Source organism: Mesoplodon densirostris, chromosome 10 (genome assembly GCF_025265405.1).
Source record: "Mesoplodon densirostris isolate mMesDen1 chromosome 10, mMesDen1 primary haplotype, whole genome shotgun sequence".
Classification (NCBI taxonomy): domain Eukaryota; kingdom Metazoa; phylum Chordata; class Mammalia; order Artiodactyla; family Ziphiidae; genus Mesoplodon; species Mesoplodon densirostris.
In genome coordinates this window covers 2,131,732-2,145,268 of record NC_082670.1, presented here as the reverse complement: position 1 = coordinate 2,145,268, position 13,537 = coordinate 2,131,732, and the positions used below count along the sequence as shown (strand labels likewise).

At 45.3% G+C, this 13,537-nt stretch overlaps 1 protein-coding gene across 4 annotated transcripts in view; it reads left to right on the top strand.

Annotated features, from left to right (window-relative positions):
• The window catches only part of GMDS (GDP-mannose 4,6-dehydratase), a 499,210-nt gene that overhangs the window by 185,996 nt on the left and 299,677 nt on the right, over positions 1–13,537 (top strand). The gene's annotated exons all lie outside the window — the stretch shown is intronic.

Here is a 13,537-nt window from a genome sequence, read left to right as displayed (position 1 = left end):
CTCTGGGTTTGGAATGGAGAAGACAGATGGTTGGGTTGTAAATGCATTAATGGAAGATCAAGAAGGTGAGGCGTTGGTCCTGATAGACTGAGTTGAGGAGTGGGCTGTGGGATTGAGGCTTCCTCAGTCTCCCCGCAATTTCTGATGGGCAGTAAGCTGACAGAAATGAAAACTGTTGCACTTGAGTCCACATGTTAAGATGCCAGCTGATTTAGGGTGTGAACCCTGTGTCTGTCCACCCCAAGCCACGTGATTCCTTTTCAGAGTTGAAATCGTAGAGGGCAGTTGTTTTCTGTGGGTGAATTATCCCTGGGGGACTGACTGACAGTCTCCTCGCCCCGAAGGTGGACCATACGGTTGAACCTCCTGAATCCTAGCAACGCTTAACATCTTGCACAAGGCCTTGTGTTTTGTGGTAATTTAAAACCTTATTAATCCAGGCCCCATTGAGTCAGGATTTGAGCAATTCCAGACACAGGCTTATTAAAACGCACCGTAACAGTCTCTGAAAAAAGGTTCCACTAAGCAAACTAATAGTGCAAACAAGATTTTAGCAAGAATGCTCAAACTACTTAAAGCAGGACTTTGTTTATAAGTACCCGTAAGTACTTCTTAAGTCCTTTAGAGGCTCTCACTTATAAACTATCTATACTCATTGCAAATCACCCTTATCTAGTGATTAAATCTATGGATTGATACTGGGTAAGATTTTATTAGTTTAATTCTAGTTGCTGTGTTTTATAGACAGTTTTCAGCAGCTAATGTCAAACATTAGCTCAAATAATTTTCTAAAGAGCAGTATTAAATCCAAACACCAGAAACCCATTTAAAACTTGCTGAAAATCAGGGTGTCTTTGTACTCTGTGGTATTTTATCCCACAGCCCTTATTTCCATTAGTCCTGACCTCTCCCCGTACAACTGTAAGAAATGTGAGTGGATGTAGTGTTCAGGAGTTCTTTTCCTGCATCCTGCCTCACGGTACCAGAAGTCTAGAGCTTCAGTAGCAGCTGTGAGGCCCAGTGATAGTTCAGAAAGCCTCAGTCAATGACAATATCCAACCAACCCCAGAGGGTGGGGTCTTTGTATCAAGTCCTCTGTGTCTAGCAGCTCATAGGCTGTCGGAACTCCCCAGCCTATCTTTTTCATTTGGAAGGACTTAAGATGAAAAAAAACTTTATTTTTTTAAATTAGTTAATATTATAGTAAATTGCTAAATGACAAGTTTTGAGTTGTTCTGAAGTTGTAACAAAGGGAGAATGAAAAGTGGCTTCTCCGTGGCCTCCCTTTTGCTGCTGCTTCCCGCCGAGCCCTGTACCCAGAGAAAGTGCTTTGGGAATTTTGCTGCTTTAAATGTACTTCTGCGCCTTTTGGCAGTAGGTGTGGTACAACTAATAAATCCTTTTTAAATTGTTGTTCTCTAAAGGTTGCCCTGTAGCCTTTTGGCATCATTCTCTAAAAAGGGCTAATAAATAATTTTAAATGTAGAGATGTACACCTAGGTGAATTTTTATTTCAGTGACTTCTGAATGTTTTGCGCTCTTTAGAGAAGAAGGGCCTTTTGGTCCCAAGCTGACTTGTAACCATAGGAGATTTAATTACATGGTATATAGTACAGGGCATCCCATGAATGTATCATCAGGTCTTAATTTCACATATGCTATAGAGGTCTCATTGTCAAAATGTAAATACCTACATTAGATCTTTACCAGAAATTTAGGGCAAAATAATCTTGGGCAAACATAGCATTGGAAAGGGAGTCATAGTAAACAGGATTTGGGTGCAATTGCAGCTTAAAATAATGGCTCTGGCCCTCATCCGGGGCTGTGTTTTCTCTTACCTTTGCAAGGTATCAGTTTAGTCCTGAGATTATTTTATCCCTTCGTATTGCGAGGCAGGTTTCAGACTTCGAGAACGTGCTAAATTCTACCGTACTCCAGTTTGACTGGACTATCACAGTTGAGGACACTGTCAGTTCCTGTTGCAGCTCCTCCTTCCTGGCCGGTCTTTACTCCAAGAAGTGCCCGTGGAAGGCGCCGCTGCTGCCGCTTGGAAAGGTTTGTTTTCATGTCTGTTGCAGACTCTTTGGAGAACAGGCGGGTTATCAATGACAAATGCTTTCTAAATTTATGGCTCGGTGAGCAGAATGCTTGCTGGCCATTTAGCTTGACAGTGCTTGGACTCTGTGGAATTTTAAGTAAAGTATTTTATTTATATTTTCCCAATTTGCAGAACTGAAGTGATATGTGTTCTCTCCTTACCTCAAAGATACGTAAGGGATATTAATAAGATAATACCTAAAACCCCTGTGGGGTCCTGATGCAGCCAGAGAAATAAATGGTACCATCACCATCTGAGAACAACAACCTTACCGTCGTGCTTTCTCTTTGCAGAGATGAATTATGGCCCAGCGGTCAGTCATGCCGTGGATGGGCTCTGATTTTCATTCTGATACTCCTTTACAAGTATGTTAACTTAGGAAGCATGCACTTTATTATCAAACTATGGTAGAAGATGGTCTTATGTTAGCCCAGATTCTGCATATTCAGACAGAGACCCTGCATGTTAGATGTATTCTTTTTTTTTTATGACTTTTTTTAGTTAGAAAGCATGTTTCAAAAAATTCCATCTTTTCAAAATAACCTGCACATCAAGAGCTTTTCCATAACCAGGCAAGATTAATAGATTTTTCTGGCATTATTTTAAAATATCATCTAATCTGTGTAGACAGGAATACTCCATTGAGTTTGGATTCCTTTTTAGGGACAGTGCTTTGAAGGTGCCAGGCACTCACCACATAGCTGTTGAATCCAGGTGTGTTCTTTACATGTCATATTTGTGATTTCTGCTAGAGCATTTAAAAATTTTCCTCATGTAGATGTTGGGGTCATAAGTCTCTGATGTCTGTTTCTGAGGTTCTTTGAACCTATTATGAAACAAAGCTGCATGGCCTCAAACTGTCTTCAACATTTAAGTCCCTCATCTTAGTAGAGGGTAGGATTTCATAACAAGATATTTTCAGTTTAAGGGATAAATAATAGTGACATTGAAAGAACTGTTAATCTTCAGATTAATGCTTTTTCATTTTATTCAATATTAGCTCCAAAAGAACCCTCTGAGGTGAAAGAAAGATTATGAAAAACATTGAAGTGGAAACAACTTTTTGACAGTATGTTTCCATTTAAAATTCAGTCTCTAAGTATATCCCTCATCCATCCTGCCTTATCTCTATAATGTTTGTCACCAACTGATACCGAACTTTTGTTTATAGTTTATAAATCCAGTTTTCCCTTTAAGATTATTTTTTAGGCAAACTTTTAAAAACAAATTTTAAACAGAAGATGGGTTATATAGCACCTAGGCACTCCTTGGAAAACCATTTGAGAATACAGTTTGACCAACAAATTGATGAACCAAAAAAGAACATTGGAATGGTGAAACCATAGTAAAATAAATTGGTGGTAAAGAATGAATCAATTTAACTGTAAAACTAAGGCTGCTACATTTAGGTCTTTAACCCATTTTAACTTGTTTTGTATGTGGTGTGAGATAAGGGTCCGACTCCATTCTTGTGCATATGATTATCTAGTTGTCTCAGCATCATTTGTTGAAAAGACTGTTCTTTCCCCTTTGAATGGTCTTGGCATCCCTGTTGAAAATTAGTTGATCATAGACCCCTGTGTTTAGTTCTGGGCTCTAAATTTCATTCCATTGATTTATATGTCTATCCTTACACCAATACAGCATTTTCTTGGTTACTGTTGCTTGTAAATTTAGAATTTGGGAAGTGTGAATCCTCCAACTTTGTTCTTTTTCAAGATTGTTTTAACTTTTCTGGATCCATTGTAACTTCATATAAATTTTAGAATCAGCTTATCAATTTCAAATACCTAAATGTAAAAGCGAAAACTATAAAACTCTTAGAAGAAAACATAGGAGTAAATCTTCATAACCTTGAATTTGTCAATGGATATTTAGGTCTGACACCAAAAGCACAAGTAGCAAAAGAAAAAATAGGTAAATTGGACTTCATCAGAATTTAAAATTTTGTGCTTCAAAGGATGCCTTCAAGAAAGTGAACAGAAACTCACATAATCGGAGGAAATATTTGCAGATCGTGTATCTGATATGGAATATATATCTAGAAAATATAAAAACTCCTAGAACTCAATAATAAAAACACAGATAACCCAATTAAAAAATGGGCAAAGGATCTGAATAGATACTTCTCCAAAACAGATATACAAATGGCCAATAAGCACGTGAGAAGATGCTCCGCATCAGTAGTCATCAGGGAAATGAAAATCAAAACCACAGTGAGATACCACTGTATGCGCGTTAGGATGTCTTCAATCCAGAAGCCCGATAATGATGAGTGTTGGTGCAGAAATTGGAAGCTGGAGCCCTCATACAGCACGGATGGGATGTAAAATGGCGTGGCCACGTTGGAAAGAGTCTGCACCTCCTCCAGCGGGTAAGCATACCGTTACCATACCCTCCAGCAGTTCTACTCCTACGTGTCAATGCAAGAGAAATGCAAACATATGTCCACACAACACCTTGTGCAAGAATGTTGATAGCAGAATCACTTACAGTTGCCAAAAGTTGGGATCAATCCAAATATTTCCAGCTGGTGAATGGATAAACAAAATGTGATATACGCATACGGTGGAATATTATTTGGCCGTAAAATGGAATGATGAAGTACTGACGATTCTGTAACGTGGATGAACCTTGAAAACAGTACGCTAAGTAAAGGATGCAAATCACAAAAGTCCACATTTACATGAAATATCCAAAATAGGCAATAGCGACGTGAAATGGATTAGTGGTCGTTTAAGGTGGGGAGAGTGGTTTTATGGAGGGGACTGATAGTGGGACTGATTGAGATCGCTAAAATGTTCTAAAATTGACGGTGGCAATAGTCGCGCATATCTGAGAATATAGTAAAAGCCATGGAATCATACATTTAAAATGCAGAATTGTGAATTATCTCAAATTATGAGTGCGGATTTTATTTTAATAAAGCTGCTGGTTTAAAAAAAAAGTAAGTCTGACCAGCTGTGTGAATATGGCTACAGAACAGAATGTCAGTGTAAACTATGTCAAGTGGTAGTGTTATGTAGCAGAATTGGGAGGGGCGACCTTCTTCTGTGACTGCGCTGGCCCCTGCCGCATGCACCTGGTTTCCGTCAGGTCCCTCCGTGTTCACTCGTCCACGTTAACTTCTCCGCTGTGACCGCGACTCGCCAAAGCCTTGGTGCTTCTGTCCCCTCCAGGCGAAGCGTTCTTTCCCAGGATCCTCATGTGGCCCGTTTTCTCATGGCTTTGAGGTCTCCATTCCAGGGATGCCACCTTGCAGGCCTCCCTGGCCACTGTGTCCTCCTGGCCTTGCAGGGTCAGTGTTGTGCTGTGCAGAGCACAGTCTTGGAGCCACAGCTTGACCCCCGGCGCTGCCGTTCATCAGCGTGCTGGGACGCGGGGCAAATAGCTCAACCTCTCTGTGCCACCTGCCTCGTATGTAACTTAGGGCTGTAACTGCCACCTTCATAGAGTCTTCACAGGGCGCAGCTGAGTTCACACAGCAAAGCTTCTAGAATGATGCCTGGCTGTGGTCAGCGTGCTGTTCTGTGAAGCTTCGTCTGTGACTGTGACCGCCCGACACACTGAACGTGCTCTGTCCACCCCTCTCACCTGAATCTAAGCTCCTCAAGGGCCAGGACTTCATACGTCCCGTTCACTGCAGGGTCCCCACGCCTGGAGCAGCGACGGGAATGGAGGAGACTCACGATAAAACCTGTTAAACACATGGATTTTGTTTCATCGCCTTATCATTGAACTCTTACTTCATTGAATTCACGTTCTTAGTATGAAACATTGTTGAAGAGAAAATTAATTCCAACCCTTGTTACAATGGTAAGGAAGACTGTTCAAGACCAGCAATAGGGGAATTGCAACTGGAGAGAAAGTCCAAGTCCAAGAAGGACAGTGGGGTGTGGAGTCACGGAGCGGAGGGGTCGGTGGATGGAAAATTACCCAGAGGAACCGTCAAGCAGAGGGGGATTCTTACTGAAGGCAGGCCGGGCGATTCCTCCCTCCTTTTCTGTTTCTGGTACTTTCTGACCGAATGACTTTGTCGAACATCAGCTCTACCTATCCTATGTGTAATTTCACTGTTCTGGATTTCTGGGTTCCACAAAAGCACGTGGTGGGGTGCAATTTAAGTTTGAATCCTGGCACGCCGGCTTATTGATGCTGCGATCTCGGGCGAGTTCTTCAACTCTCTGACCTGTGGGAGCCTCCTGGATGAAAGGTGCTGTGGACTTGACTGTCGTGCTGGGTCGGCGAGAGGTGTTTGTGGTCCCAGCGGGTACCGGGCGCTCACCTGCTGCTCTGTGTTAGGAGCTGATGACTGCAGCCCGGCTTTGAGCTGTAGCTCCTTATATGGCTGCTCCTATGATGAGAGTTATGACTAATACAGACCGGAGAGGAGATGCTGCTTTAAGGGAGAAAAAGACTGACAGTCTTCTGGGGTGTGGGCCATAAAAGGGGCCTGTAGCGATGGTCATGGGCATACGCAGGCGCGGTGGCAGGAAATAGGTGGAAAAGTCAAGTCGGAGCCTGAGGCCGGAAGGCGTTGAGAAGTCCCTTGAAGTGCATCCAGCAGCTCTGGGGAGCCTTTGAGGGATCTTGAGTGACTGAGGCTGGGGGCAAGCAGAGATGAGGGGCAGGTGGACCTCAGAGAGAGACACACACATTACAGGATTTAATAACAGGTTTAAACACTTACGAATACATTGTCCTGCTCATAAAATATCTATACCAAACTATTAAATTGTTAATGCACATCGGAAAGCATTTCATTTCCGCGTGTATATACAAAATGCACCACTGGTTTTCCCTCCTAAGCCTGTTGTGTCCTTTCACTAGAGCCCTGTGTCTTTGTGGTGGCCTGGCGGGGCCTGAAGACGAGTGACACGCGTGCTCCTGGCGCTGCTGACTCAGCAGGCGTCTCTGCTCCAGCCCCACGGCCGCAGTTCCTGGAGGCCTGGAGAGTCCTCTGTTGCTGTGCAAGCAGAGGTGGAGCCGGGCAGTGCCCCTTCCTGGAGTCCCCTGGGTCCCCTCCCTCTTGCGCCCGTTCCCCGTGCACCTAGGGAGTCAAGTGCATCCAGCAGAGACCTCTGCGCCTCCCCTCTGCTAGGAAAGACCCGCCCCGCCGCTCCTGAGCACCCAGGCTGTTTTATCTGGTCCCGGCCGGCCTCCCAAGCCCCTCGCCTCTCTGTCCACCCCAGGGCGCTGTGCTCTCCACCTGCCCAGTGACACCCTGTGTCCTGTCCTGATCGCCTGGCTCTCCCACTTCTCCACTCCCTCCTCCCTCCCCAGCTCCCTTCATTTATTAATTTTGACTACTTCATCTTTCAAATTCTAGGACATATAGAAATCCCCCCAATACAATTGTATTGTCTAATTCTGTTGCATTCCTAATTATTTTCACTTTATATATTTGGCAACTAGTATGTTGCTTTGTGTTGACAATGTTTTCTCTTTTTATAGCCTACTTTAAAAAACCGTATAAAATATCCTTCTCCTGATTCATGCTATTTTCTGGAATTACACTTTATTTGATGTTAGTATTACCACTTTTACTTTATTTTTATTAACATTTGTTTATCTCTAGTTTTCAATCTTTCTGCTTCATGTTTTGAGTAGGTGTCTTGAAAATAGTATCTAATTTTTTTAAATGCTCAGAGAACTTTTGAGTGTCAGTAGGAAGATTCAAGGCATTCACATCTATTTTGATTATTGATTTATTTGTCCTAATTTGTCCAAATCCCTGCCATTGTATTGTATGTTTTTTTTAAAACTTGTTATGCTTTCTCTTTCTTTTCTTCTGTTTCTGATGTCTCTTATTTATCCAATTTTATTTAAGCTATAGTCCACCCCCAGCTGTTTTGGAGTTCTGCATTCCAACTATACTTGGCTGGTTGTTTCTCATAAGAATATTTGAAACTATGAATTCCAAGAATTTAATAGTATCTGCATCTCACTGCATCCTTGCCAAGGATAAAAGGAAATCTTGTGCATGCTTTTTGCTTATCTCCTCTTTCCTACTTGAATCCTAGGTTTTTAGAAGCAATCTATATTTTAAATACTAGGTCAGATTCTTTTATTATATCTTTTTTTATTTTACTATCTTTCTGAACTATTACAGTTAATTCCACAACTGCATTATTAAACAGGGTTTGGCTAATTAAGATTTATTATCTTCATAGTTTGCTGCCCATTGCTTGAATTATTTACTATGATTATTTTTGAAGTACTTCCTCAAATAATATTTTGCCCGAGAAGAATGCGTTGGGGTGCTTTCCAAGTCTTTTCATTAAAAACAATGGTTTTCTTTTGTCTCCACATTTAATATTACATCTTGTTTCAGCTCTGGGGTCATAATCCTTTCCCTCGGGTTTGTACCCGTATTGCTCTACTGCTTTTAGCATTCAGAATTGTCTTTCCCTCCCCCCACCCCCTTGGATTTTCTCCTTCCCTATCTCCCTTACTCTTACTGGGGGGCTCGTGGCGACTTTCTCTTTGTTTTCACATTTAGAAACCCCCCAGGGTCTGGGTGTCCGCGGTTGGCACTCAGGGCCTTGATCCTCGGGGACGTTTCCACGGACCTGGTTCCTGCTCTCTCCTCAGCCTCGTGTTGGTAGGAGCCCCTGGCCGTCACGGTTATGTTTCTCCTGTGTTCTCATCATCTTTCCCTACATTCGGGAAGATTACTGAGTTGGTGTTCAAATCAGCAATTTGGTTTTCTCTCCGCTGAGCATCTTAGCTGAGCAGCTGTGTTTTTAATTTCCTGTGCTCTTTCTTGGTCCTTGGTTGTTCTCTATTTTTCCATAGAGATCTCCTGCTTCTGAGGTGACGCATCCTCAGATCTCCCTGAACGTACTGATGAAGGGCCCTTCCCTGGCCTCGCCCAGCTTGCTCCCCGCCCTCCTGGTTTGGATTCTGACCCTCCTGCAGTGTCTGTGATGCTCCATCACCCGTTCTTTTTATGAAGGCAGGTGTGAACCAATCAGCGTTGGTGGTTGGAGAGACCCCCTCAGCGGCTGTGGGTCTCTTTGCTCTCCCAGGGGGCCTCTGACCACCAAATGGTCAGTGGGGATAAACTCCGGGAGGGTCTCAGGCCAAAAGGGGGCCTTCCCCTCCAGGTGTGCTGCCTGGGAACAGACCAGAAGGCCACGGCCCCTAATAGGAAGACACCCCCGCCCCGCCCAGGATGCTGAGGGGGTCATGTTCTCTTTCTGCACAGCGGGTGATTTGCACCTGAAGCACAGATCCTGGTGCGACACAGCCTCCCATTCTTAGAGCATCAGCAGCTTCTCCCCGTTCCTTCCTCAGGGCTTAGGAAGCAGCCTCAGCACCAGCTTTGCTCTCTCCCAGCACTTCTTCCCTCTACCCCTTAACTGCCTTTCCCCAGCCTTCAGAGCGGACGGAGCAGGAAGCGGGGAGCGTTGGGTGTGAACGCCCGCTTCCCGGGGTGCTGTGACCGTCTCTCCTCCTTCCTGGCTCAGCGGGGAACTTGGTGGAGCTCCAGGGAAGACTGGCATCTTGTTCCTTGGCTGGAAATCCGTTTGGGGGGTATGGCAGAGGCGCTTGGCTGTCATCCAGTTTCTGTTCTCTCCTTCTTGGGGCTAGAATTCTGAATTTTTATCTGAGTCCATAGACTTCTATAATAATTACATTTCCAGCTCCCTTTGTAGCTAGGTGTGGGCACGTGACTGCATTCTATGAAATTACTTTCAAGTAGGAATGATACGTACTATAGGCAGTTAAGCAGGCCCGGGAGGGGGTGTCCCTGCCCCAGGCAGGGCTCTGCTTTCCAGGCAGAGGAGCTGGGTTTGGGGAGGGTCAGAGCAGAGCGTGGCCTCCGCGCCCTGTGCCCTGTGCCGTGGACCGGCTGCTTGGAGCAGCAGTGAAGACATGGGTGTGGTGGTGTCACAAGTCACCGGCGTGTCCCAATACCCGCCCCTGTGTGTCCGAGAGCTCTGCTGAGCAGGGAGCAGCGTCCGCCCCGGGCACAGTCGGGGCAGTGGCGGGAGAGCAGTGATGCGCCCCCGTTTGTGTCTTCCCAGGTGCACAGTCTTCCATGAACCAGGTGTGGAGGTCTCTGTGGGGATGTTGATGGGGGTGGGAGTTGCCTTTTTTCCTGTCCTCCCCCAGCTGGGGCAGCAGTGAATGCTTTGGCCGCTCTGTGTTTGGGGTTTCTGGTGGAGCCCCTTGTCCCCAGCTTCTCCCCCCCCGTTGGTGGGACCCGGGACTGGGGTGGGCCGCCTTGTCCCTCAGAATCTCGGTGAGGCGGGCGCTTCCGCGTCTCCCACTCTGAGCTGTCCGTGGCCCCCCCATTGCAGAGTGGGTTGTCCTCTCCAGGAGAAGCCTGGGGGCATCACTGTGGCAGCTTCTGTGGCCTGTTTCCTCCGGACCGTGTCTTACAGCCAGGTGGCTGCTCTTATGGGCTTACAGGTCCCTTGGGACCGTGAGGGACTTCGTCTAAGGCTGTGGCTTCTGTCTGTGTCGTGTTACTAGTAACTCAGCACTGATTATTTTTGCCCGATCAACCTGATCATACATGCTTTATGGTGCTCAAAAATTCTTTCGTTTTCTTTTGTCAGATGAACCCTTCTCTGTGTTCTAGGACTGCAGTGGATATTCTTCTTAACTTTACGTTGCTTTGGTGATTTCTTTAAGGGGAAGTCCTCCTGTGCCTTGAGCCTTGGTTTCCCCTCTGTGCCCTCCCCATCTGTCCAGCGAGGACCCGCCCTCTGCCCTGGCTCATCCGGGCTCCTCGGGCCTCTTTATTCAAGGGGAAGTACTCCTGTGCCTTGAGCCTTGGTTTCCCCTCTGTGCCCTCCCCATCTGTCCAGCGAGGACCCGCCCTCTGCCCTGGCTCATCCGGGCTCCTCGGGCCTCTTTATTCACTCCCTCCCTCTTGCATGCTGTCACCACCTGCCGAAGCTCTGACTGACATTAAAGATGTCCTTGCGTGTATGTGTCCTGAGATACTGTGGGCTCCTTGACCACAGAGATTGTGCTTCATTCATCTTTCTGTTCCCAGACTCTGCACCATGCCAGGGCCTGGTAATGTGCTCTCCATGCTTGTTGAAGAGTTATTTTTGGTTTGCCTTCTTGATGCTTTGTGAAAATTACAAGCTACAAGTTATGGAATATAGTGTATCATTTCCCTCATGGGAAGACCGAAACACTAAGTACGAATTACTCCCTCCTTTTTAAAATTTAATTTGTGTATTATTTAGCTGCGTTCTGAATCAAATAGGCTTGTGTGAAAACTAAGTCACTGTTTACAATAGTGCATCTATGGGAAAATATATTCTGGATTATGGAAAATGACCTAAAAATATTCTATCATAGGCAACCTGATTTAAATCACAGCCAGCCTGTTTTTAGAAAAAATGAAGCATCATCCTGGTATTAAATTGCACAGAAAAATCAGGTTGCCAGCTCTGTGTCTAGCTTGTGGGTAGAGAGAATACTGATGTAAAGGAGCATGTGGTGAGGTGTGTTGGTGGTGGTTTGGTTGCTTCCTGTGTATTATTACTTTTTCCCTGGTGTTAAGCCCATCTCTACTACTTACCGACTGTGACCTAGGCAGCCTCCTTAACTGTGCTGAGCCTCATTTTTTCCAGATGTAAAATAGATATAATAGTAGTTTCTGACTCATAGACTTGTCACGATGCTTAAATGACCGAGTACTGGAAAGGCACTGGGCGGGTGCCCGGCCCACGGCTGGTCCCGGACACTTGCTATTCCTGAGAGTCTCGCGCAGCTGAGCTTCTGTGGCTGCTCTGTTTCTGTTCCTGTGTTTACTCCTTTGCTCAGGGAAGGCTCGCCCACATGCCCCATCTCCACGCCCTGCTCTTTTCCCCTCCGTACCGCTCATCTCATTGGACTTGCCCTAGATTTTCCTTCTTTACAATGTCCTCTTCTCCCATCGCTAGGAGGTAAGCCCCACGAGGGCAGGGATCCTTGCTGGGTGCCTAGAACATGCCAGGGTCTTGAAGTTGCTCTGTAAATGTTTATTGAATAAAAACTAAGAGTACTTAAGGTCGATCAAATGCAAGTTTTGCAAATATTATGACTCAGTGTATCTGAAGCAAAAAGTGAAAGTAAAATAAAATGAGAGACGCATGTCAAAGAGACACGACAAGTTTCGGTGGGTTTTAAACTTTGAGTGTATTTTACATGGATGTATATAAATAGAAAAGAACAGAAAAAAGTTGAAAAAGGTTTGAAAACTTCCCTTCCCACATTTAGTCTCAGCCTTCTTTCCCCTTGACACGAATGAGGGAGTTGGATGGGCTCTCTTCTCACGCCTTCCCACTTGGGCTCCCTGGCCGTTTCCCAAGCCCCTTTCCTGCCTCTCGAGTAGCATGAAGCTTCTGGCACAGCCGGGTCTGGGCTGTGTAGGCAGCCACCCAGGGCCCTGCGTGTCTCTCACTGTGGAGGGCGGGCGTTGTTTCCAACAGCAGGACTGTTTTGGGCTCAGCTGTTGGCTACGGTGCTTCTACCACGTGAAGCAGAGAGAGTGGTGCTTTCAACGTTGCCACTGAAAATGCGTGGCCTGTTGCTTCTTTGCTTATTCTCACCTTCCATCACCACCCAGGCCCTCACTCTCAAATTCCATGTCGTTTAAAGCTGAACATTTTTGGAGAGTGGTTTGGAGATTATCCTGAAAGATAAATTGCTTTTACTGAATATCCCTGACAGCTCCCCAGATCACTAAATTAATAGCAGTGAATGGAGAGATAAGTAAAACTAATGCTAGATTCAAGTTTCATGCCGGGGGTTAGAATCTTTGTGCTTCTCAGGGTCTCAGGAGACCACTCCTTCACCCCTCGTGTCGTTTTCATGTTGCAGTTTTCCTTTATGTAAGTTCTACCTTCGTGTAGAAGTCTGCAGATAAGCTGTTAATAAACCTTTGTGATCATGCGGCACCTCATCCTTATGAACTTGATGCAACTTTCTTTGTTATTTAAGTCTTAATATGTTTTCTGCTCTCTTTAAGGTGGTGAAAGACTAGGTTTCGTGGGGGAGATGGTTGGAGCTTTTCACAGATGGACGCTCTGGACAGCTGAGGGTGGGCAGTTTAGAAGCGTCCCAGTGCTGCGCTCTCGGCATTGAGGGGGGCACCTCTGCTTACGTTAGACCTGCCCAGACGGCACTTGCGCTTCTCGGGTAGCTAATCTCCAGAGCAGCCATAATAACTTCAGGGAGATAGAGCAGGTACCGACCCCTCATTTCACTTTAGAGAACTCCCAGGGAAGGTTACTTTCTCAGACGTTTTTAAGAACACAAAGAACGTCATTTACAGATTACGTATGATTCAAGACCTTGTCTTACTGTAATAAATCTTAAAGGAAAGGGATGTTCTTTTCAATAACAGAAATGCTAAAACTTGAAATTATTGGCACTCACTAGTTTTCTAGGTCGTCCGCTTTGCCAACCATCGTAAATATGCCTAAG